Source organism: Asparagus officinalis, chromosome 2, assembly GCF_001876935.1.
Source record: "Asparagus officinalis chromosome 2, Aspof.V1, whole genome shotgun sequence".
NCBI classification, from domain to species: domain Eukaryota; kingdom Viridiplantae; phylum Streptophyta; class Magnoliopsida; order Asparagales; family Asparagaceae; genus Asparagus; species Asparagus officinalis.
Window position 1 is genome coordinate 16,417,824 of NC_033795.1, and position 11,074 is coordinate 16,428,897.

Genomic DNA, 11,074 nt, shown 5'->3' on the forward strand with positions numbered 1-11,074 from the left:
CTTTTTTTGGCGATGCAAATGAATAAAAAAGCGTCGTAAAAATAGGCCTTTTAGCGACACAAGGCAAGGACGTTGTGAAAAAGAGACTTTTAGCGACGCTAACCTAACAAGTCGCGATAAATACACACTATTAGCGACGCCAACCCAAAAACGTCGCTAAAAATATATATTTTTACTGATGAAAATGAAAAATGTCGTAAAATACATACACTTTTAACGACGCTAAGTTAAAATGTCACAAATAATATACACTTTTAGTGATGATAATTATAAATGTGGAGAAAAATATATGTTTTGTCGATGCTAATTAAAATCACCGGGAAAAATATAATTTTTGGCGACGTATTTAACCATGCGTCGGGAATAAGCGTTGGAAAAAGTGCAATTTGTTGTAATGTCAAAGGCTTTTATGAAGTCAATATTGATAGTACATGTGACGCCCCTGGGTTCACGCGAGGCTGCAGTCCTCGGTGAAACCAAGAATGTCAAACCTGCCATGCACCACACCGTGCAATAACATGTTTCACCATCACAATTAACATCTCTCTAGTAGAGTCAACAACAGGTGTAGGTACAAAAGCAAGTAAAAGATAATACAAGAGATACTGATGAAATGAAAGAGATCAAAATAATATTTCATCATCCAACATATAGAAATACAAAGTCCATATCTGAAATGAATAAACTGGAGTTCTTATCAAATCTCAAATACAATAAGTCTGAGTAAAGGAAATAAGGCACACAGCCTTTACAACATCTAGAATAAAGTCCTCAAACATTTAAACAAAGTCTACAGTGGAGCTCCAAAATAAAACATATCTAAAAATAGTCAGCTGAACACTAAAGCGTGTCGCCTTCAACCTGCGACTCTCCGGGCTCCTGGCTCGTTACCTGAAAGGGGGAGGGACAACGAGCGTCAAAGCGCTAGCGAGCAACATCACAACCAACCCCAAGGGAAAGGGCTCGTTATATACAGAGAATACAATTAATACATAATAATATAAAATCATTTGTCCTAACAACAATGGGTTTTGGTATTTAGGAATTTACAACACGAGCGTAGGTACGTCGAGTGAAATAATCCAAACAAGGAAACCCTCATGTATATACCATATGTCTCAAATTATGAATCAGTAATTATTGATCCCAACTAAGAAAATAAAGAAAAGTAGTAAAAAAAGTAAAGGCGTCAACATATCGTATTCATAATATCTTCCACTATCACTGGGAAGATAGAATGAATACCAACACAAATCCTGTGTACTTTCAAATGCAAAGTACTCTGGATCATATATTTCAGCAGTGAGTCAAAAACATAACTGGCATCCTGTGACGCCCCTGGGTTCACACGAGGCTGCAGTCCTCGGTGAAACCAAGAATGTCAAACCTGCCATGCACCACACCGTGCAATAACATGTTTCACCATCACAATTAACATCTCTCTAGTAGAGTCAACAACAGGTGTAGGTACAAAAGCAAGTAATAGATAATGCAAGAGGTACTGATGAAATGAAAGAGATCAAAATGATGTTTCATCATCCAACATATAGAAATACAAAGTCAATATCTGAAATGAATAAACTGGAGTGTGCGGATCGGTACTTGTGTCAAAAGCCAACTCACATGTACAGATAAAATCACTAACATTGTAACTAGTGCCAGATAAGTGAGGCGAACGCTCGAACACACCGAAAATATACAATAAAACAACAGTGGCCAAAACTGTGCGGCGGGCGACCGCAGAGGCCACTCCGGTCGACCGCTCACGGCGCCAAAACCACTATGCTCAAAATTGATCGGCGGTCGACCGTTGTGGTCATGTCGGTCGACCGCTCAAACAGCAGAAACATTCTGCTGAGACTATCTCTGAGCGGTCGACCGCCGCGTCCACTACGGTCGACCGCGAAGCTGACAGAAGCCCAGTTAGGGTTTCTGTCGGCTTCAAAACCCAAACAAACTTAACGATTTCCATTATAGCATAACTCTAACATTTATACCAAGTCATAGGATAGAGAACTACAAGTTTTAATCATTTAAAATCTAACAATTAGATTTCCAATAAGACAACAAAAGAAACATGATTTAGATGTCATTAAAGCAGTAAAACATGATTAATTCTTATTTAACCATTTTCAGATCTAGATCTCATAAAGACAAATTCGTGGGTGGGTTTTTAAACATCTGAAATACTTGAGCTATGCATTTTATCTACACAAAATACAATTTGGGCACAATAAAAACCGGATTAAAAACTCAAATCTAAGCATAAAACTTAAAGGGGTGAAGTTGGGCGAGATGTTACTCGCCTCTGATGAGAACCAAGCCCTAGATCTGTAGGAGAAAGATTCCTCTCGCTGAATCCACCAAGAATCTCACGAAATTCCACCGAAAATCCTTCGAAACGCCCAAAAATGCCACAAACCGAGCTAGGGTTTTGAGAGGAGAGAGAGAAGGGGGCTGAGGCTATTAGGGTTTGAAAGAGGGTTCTGAGAGCTTCAAAACGAGTATATATAAGTGGGGTAACAACCGGGTTTGGTATAAACAAAACCCGACCCGAAACAGAACTGGCAGAACCAGGTTCGCTGCGCGGTCGACCGCAGCGACCACAGCGGTCGACTGCGCAGGTTCCTGGGTCATTCTCAGACCGGGTTCGGTAAAAAGGTTATAACTTTCTCATCTGATCTTGGAATGAGGTGATCTAAGATTCGTTGGAAATCTCTTGAAGAGACCTACAACTTTGATCTTATACACGTTTCCAGATTCTAAATGAATCAGTGTGCAAAACATAGAAACTCTCAACTGGTCAAAATTCTCAGATTCTCACTATTTGCCTATGTGCATGTTTTGTGTATTTACACTCATATATTCACAAATATACATTGAATTTATCTCAAATCAATTCCTATCATACTCAAATATCAAAATACATTATTTTCACTATATAACATATTTATAATTATTTATCACACTATATTCAAATTTTCGGGGTTTTACAGTACATATCTCTTTTTTACTAGATGAACAATATTGAACCATCTTGTGTGAAAGAAGGATGGAGTCTAAGGTGAAGTTGGTAGCTTGAAAGGCAGATTGAGTATCCCCTATGTGGGAGGAGAGGATAGGGCCTAACCTGTTAGCTAATACTTTGGTGAAGATTTTAAAATTTTTATTTAGTAGACTAATAGGCTTGAAGTCTTTAGGATTACATGCCCCTTCGATTTTACTAATCAGAGTTATAAAAGATTGATTAATCCTATGGAGGGGGAGGGCATCATGATGCAGAGATTGGAAGAAAGAGGAGACATCGTTTTTTATTAGTGACTAGAATTTTTGGTAGAATAGGATGGACATGCCGTATGGCCTAAGGGATTTATATTGGTGTAATCCAAACACCACAGCTTTAATTTCTTCATGGGAAAAGGGAGATTCCAAGGTGAAGAGGTCTAAGTGATCTTGAGGATATAGGAGGGACCAATCAGGTTCAAACAGAGCTTTGTATTAGGTTGTGAAATGATTATAGAAATAGTCATAGAAAGCAGCTTGTTTGTCCTATTCTGAGGTGAGGAGATTGCCATGGAAATGGAGATTTAGAATAAAATTTCTTCTTCTATGCTCGAAGGCCGATTTACGAAAAAAAAGTGGAGTCTCCCTCCTTGAGCCATTGCATTCTGGATCACTATCTCCTATATATCTCCTCATAGTTAGCTATGTTGAGGAATTCAGCTTTGAGATTAGATGTAGCTTTAATCTCTACCTTAGAAAGAGGTCTAGATTCCTTTAGGGAGGTAAGGGAGTCTAGAATGACTAGAATTTTAAGTTTATTCTATTTTATATAACCAAACACGTGTTTGTTCCACCATTTAAGATAATGTTTGAGGAATTTGAGTTTCAAAGGCAGACAATCAGATGGATTTCCTCTGCTAGAAAAGGAGTTCTAGCAGGAAGTGATAAAAGAATGGAAGGATGGATAAGAGATCTAAGTTTTTCAAACCCAAAGATGCGATGAGGTGGAATTCCCATAGAGTCTAGTAGGATGGGATAATGATTTGAGCTAAAAGAGGGGTAAGGAGTAGCTGGATCGTGGCGGGGGGGGGGGGGGGGGGCGGGGGAAGGGAGTAGACCTGACGCTTCAAGTCGACTGGAGATTAAGGAATCTATCAATCTGTCCATGGTAGTCTGGCTCTCATGTTCAACCGGGGGAAGCTCCTACCACTAAGAGGAATATCCATGAGGAGAAGAGAGTCAATCAAGGATTTGAAGGTATTAATATCTCTAATAGGACCTATTCTACCACTTCTTTCATATAGACTAAAAGTCATGTTAAAATCACCAAATACAGCCCAAGACAAGAAGAAAGTACTTTTGATTCTTTTAAGTTCCCTCCAACAAACCACTCTATCATCTTTATCATGAGAGCATAAATAGTAGAGACTACAAATTTTTAATTTGTAGGAATATGACTGAGGATGGCAAAAACAGAGAAAATTCCGATAAAGGAAGATGAGCAAGAAAACAGGAAGTTATTCCAACCTAGTAATACGCCACCTTTGGATTCAGAGGCCTCTAAACTTAACCATGAAGAAACTCTATGGCCACCAAGGGCTTTGAGGGTATTCACTCTAACTGAATTGAGTTTGGTTTCTTGCAACCCTACAACATCAATTTGAGAGAACTAGATACAGTCTTTGACCAGTCTATGTTTGGAGGGGTTGTTTAGCCCTCATTCCATGATCCAGTCTTGCAACCCTACAATATCAATAGGGAGGGAAATAGCTAAGGTGACAATGAGCTACAAGGACTAATGTGTGGGTGTTGATCTCTCCTTTTCCAAAGCTTTGAGCTTTTCTAGCCCTATAGGGTCAATAGGTTCCTTGATTCCACAATTAGCTGAGACTTTAGTAAGTTCATCCTTACTCATAGAGTTGATAGGGGAAGAGGGTGAAGAGGAGGTATATGAATCCTTTTTTCCACCTAGAGGGAAGCTATTCTTCATGAGTGTAAGATGCTTGTGGTACAAAAGATAGGATAGAGGCCTAGATATGAGCTTCGTTTTTGACCTTTTAGAGATTCTTTCAAATCTTAGGGGGGGAGGCTACTTCCTGCAAGTCAGAGGAACTACTAATGATATGAGGAATAATGAGAGTCTGGTGACTTCACTCTAGGGCAATTGTTGGGCCCTTGAGGAGAGAGGGGAAATACTGGTCAATAGATTCTATGATGATTTAGCAATACAGATGGGGACCTTTGGAAAAAACATCGACAATTTCTTCTGGGGAATTTTGGTTCGGAGGGTGAGCTACATTCGATGCTACTTATTTTTTTGCTACATTCGATTCTTCTTGAATTACTTTTTTATCCTTGATGTCTGGTGGAGGATTGGATGGGCCAACACCCTATTGGGTCGCAGCTAAATGGGCCTAAGCAGACTGCTTCGGATATGAGATACCGGTGGGGGCCTCCCCTAATGAATGCGAGGAGATAGCCTCCTTGCAAATGAATTCTTCAAAATATTCCAAACATCTATATTTTTTCCTGAGAGTGGCTTACCCACAACCTTGAGCTGAACAATACCCTCCATAATGTGATCATCAATTGAGGAACTATACTGGAAGATAATTGAATGGCGGATTTCCAAAACTTCTACGACACTGATCATTACTTTGTAATCTTGGTTTTGTTTCTTGATGATAACATCATCTAAAATAGTAGTTGTTAGATCTCATGTTTATGAGCTTATTGTCTAATCTGGTTTTGATGATTAACAAACAATTCATAACATTGATTTTCGAGTATTTGCATTTGCTTGTTAGGTATCCTACACAAACATCCTCCGTTTGAGGTTGGTTGACGATGATATTCAAGGAGGTTAGAAGGAAATTGGAATAGAGCCATCGCATTTCAAGCCAAGATACATTATAGCTTCATCCGCTACCAAGATCGAGCTTAATAAAGATCATTTTCTTGGGTATAGTAGTTTAGCTTTTTACTTTTGTGTTTCTGTTTAAAGCTCAAACCATTCACATACACATCATTTTGATTTATCACTTTTATTGTTTGTTTCGCTCTGCTAAAGAATTGTTTGACTATCTTTGTGGATACGCTTTAGTTTAAAAAATAGTTTTAGTTTTCAAATATGATAAATATGAAGCTAGCTTTAGCGATTAACAAAAATGTTTCATTGCATTATATATCTATTTGGGAAGATGACTTGTTTAGAATAATTTCATCAGAATCATGTGTTTAACGATTTCGTACTCTTGACGATTCTGTTAATCTATGAAATCATATTTAATGTTTTACAAAATAAGTTTTTATATTTGGGAAGCGCTATTTTGGAAAATTCTTTTCTAACATGTTAGAAAATTCTTTTCTAACATGTTTGTTTTCATATATATAAACATTTCTCCAAGTTTTAATATTTTTGGAATTGTTTTGCTATTTTAAAACGAATTTGGAAAATCAGTTTTTTCAGCATTCAAGTATTTGTGAACAATGTTTTTAGTCGACCGAACAGTATTTTTAGTCAACCGAATAGTATTTTCAATTTTCAGTGTTTGATATATCAGTTTTCAGTAGACCGGTTGCTTTAACCAGTCGACCGAACAATGGATCAGTCGACCGATTGTTTAACTCAGTTGACCGACCAGAAGTAGTTTTTACAGTATTCTGTTTTTCAGTCGATCAGTCGACCGACCATGTTTTTCAATTGACTGATCAACGGCTATTTCCAGTAACGGCTAATTTCTAATTTGCTATGTTTAAGAGGCAATAAATAGCCCTCAAAACTTCTTTAAATGTATGGAAGTTTAAGAACGGTTCTTGAGCAGTTTGTTTCATAGTTTTGAGATAAAACAACTATGTTTGAATGGAGTTTTGCAAAGAGAAGGATCTCATGTTCAATCTCTCATTGTTTTGGAGAAGTTTTTCTAAACCCTCTCTTTTGCTAATCAATATTTTCATTCTCATATATATTTACTTGTGTTTGATTTTGTTTTACTCATTGTTTACACACACAACCACTTGAGCTTAAGTATTTCACATATTGTATATTTGGGTTGTGAGGTTGATTCATTGAGTGAGCTTACATTTTGTTCTTATTTGTATTAGAGAACAAATCCTTTATCCGTACTTATTGTTGAAATACCTTGTAATACACAAGAACATTTAGAGGATGGATTGAGAGAGACCGAGGTTAATTCCAAGAGGAGTGGGTTGGTAGTAAAGCCTAGGGAGAGGTTGTAAATCTAAACACTTGAGTCCAACACTTAGAGGAGTGTGGTTGTGTGATTGATAACGTGTGAGTTGTAAACGTTATCGGTGAATGTTAAAAACTGTGATTGTGTGAGATATAGTGGAGATCTCCTCGAGGTTTGATCCAACTCTGTGATCATATTTTGTGTTTGTGTTTGTCATTTCGTGTACTATTCTACTTTACATCTTGTGAATATTTTTATATCACCTTTTGTCTCATTGTTTATCACCTATTGTCTCATTGCTCATCCTTGCATATTTTATTGTATATCATGTTGTTCGCATATTGCATCATTAGTTTTAATTTGGCATCGATATCAGATTAGATTAGCAATTACCCTATTCATCCCCCCTCTAGGGTACTTTCATTTGGTATCATAGCACGATGCTCTTGATTTATGGTTTAGTCGCCTAGAGTCAAAGATCCTCGCTCTATATTTGATAATCTAGTTTTGTAATTTTCATTGCTTGCATAGTCTTCATGGATATACACGGTGCATCTAGTTTAGGCTATGCTATAGATGTTATTCCTTTATTTAATAATTTCCCTTATGCGCAATGGATGTTTAGATTTAAACTATTTGTTAGATCTAAATAAATTGATTTATGGGAAGTAATTGATTGTGCTTATATTGTGTCCATATTGGAGAAATCCAAGTGGAGCAAGGATGATAAGAAGATATTTATTATGAACAAGTTGTTGTTAGAATTTTTGCTTAAAGCTTTTGATTCATCCATTTCTAGCAAACTTACTTCTTTTAATAGTGCTTACACATTATGGAAACATATAGAAGCATATCATGGTAACTTGGAGGAAATCTAAAGCGTTCTTATGGATTCCGCTTCAAGTGAGATTGGAGCATCTTCATGCACACGGTTATCAGGCGATTTCCCTAGTGAGGTATGCGAGTCCGTATCCGAAAATAAATTATTCATAGATGAACTCACGTGTGCTTATAAAAGGTTAATGCATGCCTACAATAAACTGCATCATAATTTTGTAAATTTACAAAGTAAGCATGTAAACTTAAAATCCGATCATGATTTGTTAGCATCTAAGTTTGATATCATTACCAAAGAAAATGTGATTCATAAAGATAGCAATGACAAATTAAAATTATATATTGCTAACTTATCTCATGATAAGAATGATGTTATATTAGAAGTAGTAGCCATTAGAAATGAATTTAATTCATTTAAGAATGATCATGTTTGCCCTACTTCTATTGACAATGCTATTGTGCAAACTGATGAGTTGAATAATATGGAAAATCATATTTCATCCTTAGATTCAACCCTAAGTATATACATTGATAAACATAAAAAATTTGTGGACTTGTGTGCTAAGTCATGTGCTAATATTTTCAAATCACACACTCACTATGCACACATGTATAGTAAAATTTATAAATGCTTTATTTGCGGCCGTAAATGTCATCTTTCTAAATTTTGCTATGATGCTCAAAACCCATTATCACCTACACTATTGATTGTTGTGAATCTCATAAAGTTTCTTCACAACATACACACACACACACACACTTGCACATATTATTCATCATAAGCATGTTGATGTGTTTAAGTATGATTTTTGTGGTAGATTTGGACATTAGGCGAAATTTTATTTTGATTTGCAAAAAGTTTTAAAATCGCAGAATGTTTCAAAAAGACCATATTTGTTTAAAAATATTTCTCGTGTACAATTAAATGGTCAACAAAAACAAGTGCATCCATTCCATTACACTTATTACAATAGGATGAATCATTTGCGTAATTATTATTATTATGACCGAATTCGTACACTAAATGTGCCCTAATGGGGTCATAACCCAAGGGATTTGGATTATATTAATAGGGGTCATGTTCTTAAACTCTCTGGCACCAAGAGTGTTTGGGTACCAAAATATGTTTAATTTTTAAAACAAGTTTATTGCCTTTCTGGTTTTATGTTTAAAAAAAGATGAATTTTGTTTAGATTTTTATTCGTAAACAAGTTGTGGATATTCTGTTTACAAAATATTTAAGAGAAGATATTTTTATTTAGAAGAAAACTTGGTATATATACTTATTCTGGATATAGCATAAATTATGTTTTTAAGCTTTTGTTTATGTTTAAATGTATATGGTTTTTGATATCATCAGTCGACTGAACTTCTTCATCAGTCAACCCATGTCTGATAATCAGTCGACCGATCACAAAATTAGTCAACTGACTAGTGTGTTTTACCGAGTCACTTCTTATCGGATTTTTGTCTTCAAACCCGACCCGTTATCGGCCCGTTTAACTCTTTCATTTAATCCTATCTGTTGATTTCTCCTAGATCAAATCCTGGCCATCATAGTTTCCAGATCTTTGAAGACAATTTTTTCCGATGTTTTGAATTTGTGTTTGATTTCAAACTATGTGTTTGCCTTTTAGTTTGCTTTGAAACTATGTATTTGGTTTGTCTTTTGTGTTTGTAGGATGCATTATCTACTTTCATTTGGTTTGAAACTATGCATTTCATCTTTCATTTGGTATATGATTTGCCTTCATTTGGAAATATCTTTTCACGATTTATGATTTTTTGGCTTTCAATGAATTCAAGAATTTTTAGGATTTTCATGATTTCTTTTCATTTGGTATATGATTTGTTTTCATGATTGATTTCATTTGGAAATATCATTTCATGACCTATGAGTTTTACCTTTCATTTGGAAATATTCCTTTCATTATGATTATCATATTTCTTCTTTACTTAGAATGTTTTTATATCTTGAGACCTTTGTAACACCTTTCATGATGACATATATATGTGTTTTTCTTAGGTCTCTTTGAATGAGAGTTGTAATGTAAAACCCGTAAATTTGAAATATTATGGAAAATAACATTAAATGAGTTTTTATTATGATGAATATCATTTATTGATGAATGAGTACGTTAGTAAACGATTTGAGATCGATTGTGTATATAAGTATAAACGAGTGAAAACATTCACGAGTGCACAAAACCTGTAGGTAGGATACGTCTCTGGTCAGTCGACTGATGGCAAGCCATCAGTCAACCAATAGGGGCTTATCAGTCAATTGATGGCAAGCCTCCGGTCGACTGATGACAATCCACTGGTCGACCGATGGGGTTCACATGAGCAGATTTCTAGTCTATTTTGGTTTTGGGTCAAATTGTTTTGGTTCGGGTTTGTTGGTATATATATGAGTATATATACCCGAAATTTCTCTTTTCTTCATATTTTCACGTGAACAAAAGCCACCCTCTGCCCTCAAAAACTCTAGAGTTGTTTTTATGAGTTTTGAGAGCTTTGTGAAGCAAATATCGAGGGGAGGGCGAGGTACGCGGCTTTGGTGAAGGAGGATCGTGCTCACGTGTGTTTGGGAGTTTCAGCACGACGTTTGAGGCTAGTTTCATCTCCTCCAATCTCATCCCCTATTTTTATTTGGTTAAGTTTGGATTTTTTGGGTTTCTAAACCTAGTTTATGTATAAAGATCACTCCTTTTTGAACCATATGATATAAAGATCTAATCTTGTTGATTTAAAAAGATATAAAATAGATTTCCAGATGTGGGTTTGAGTTTTGAACGTGATTTAACAAGAGTGTTGATTAAAGTTAGTCATTTTCATGATGATCTTACGTATATGAACGTGTTAGGAATTTTGATTTATTTCTAAATTCATATTTGTAATTTCATGCAAATACAAATAAATGCTAAGTTTTCTTAAACTAGTTTTGACACGTGAGTTTTACTAAAAAATAATTTATTTTTAAATGAATTTATGAGAATATCAGTTAAGGGCTGAAAACTGTGTTTTTTACATCTTGTCAG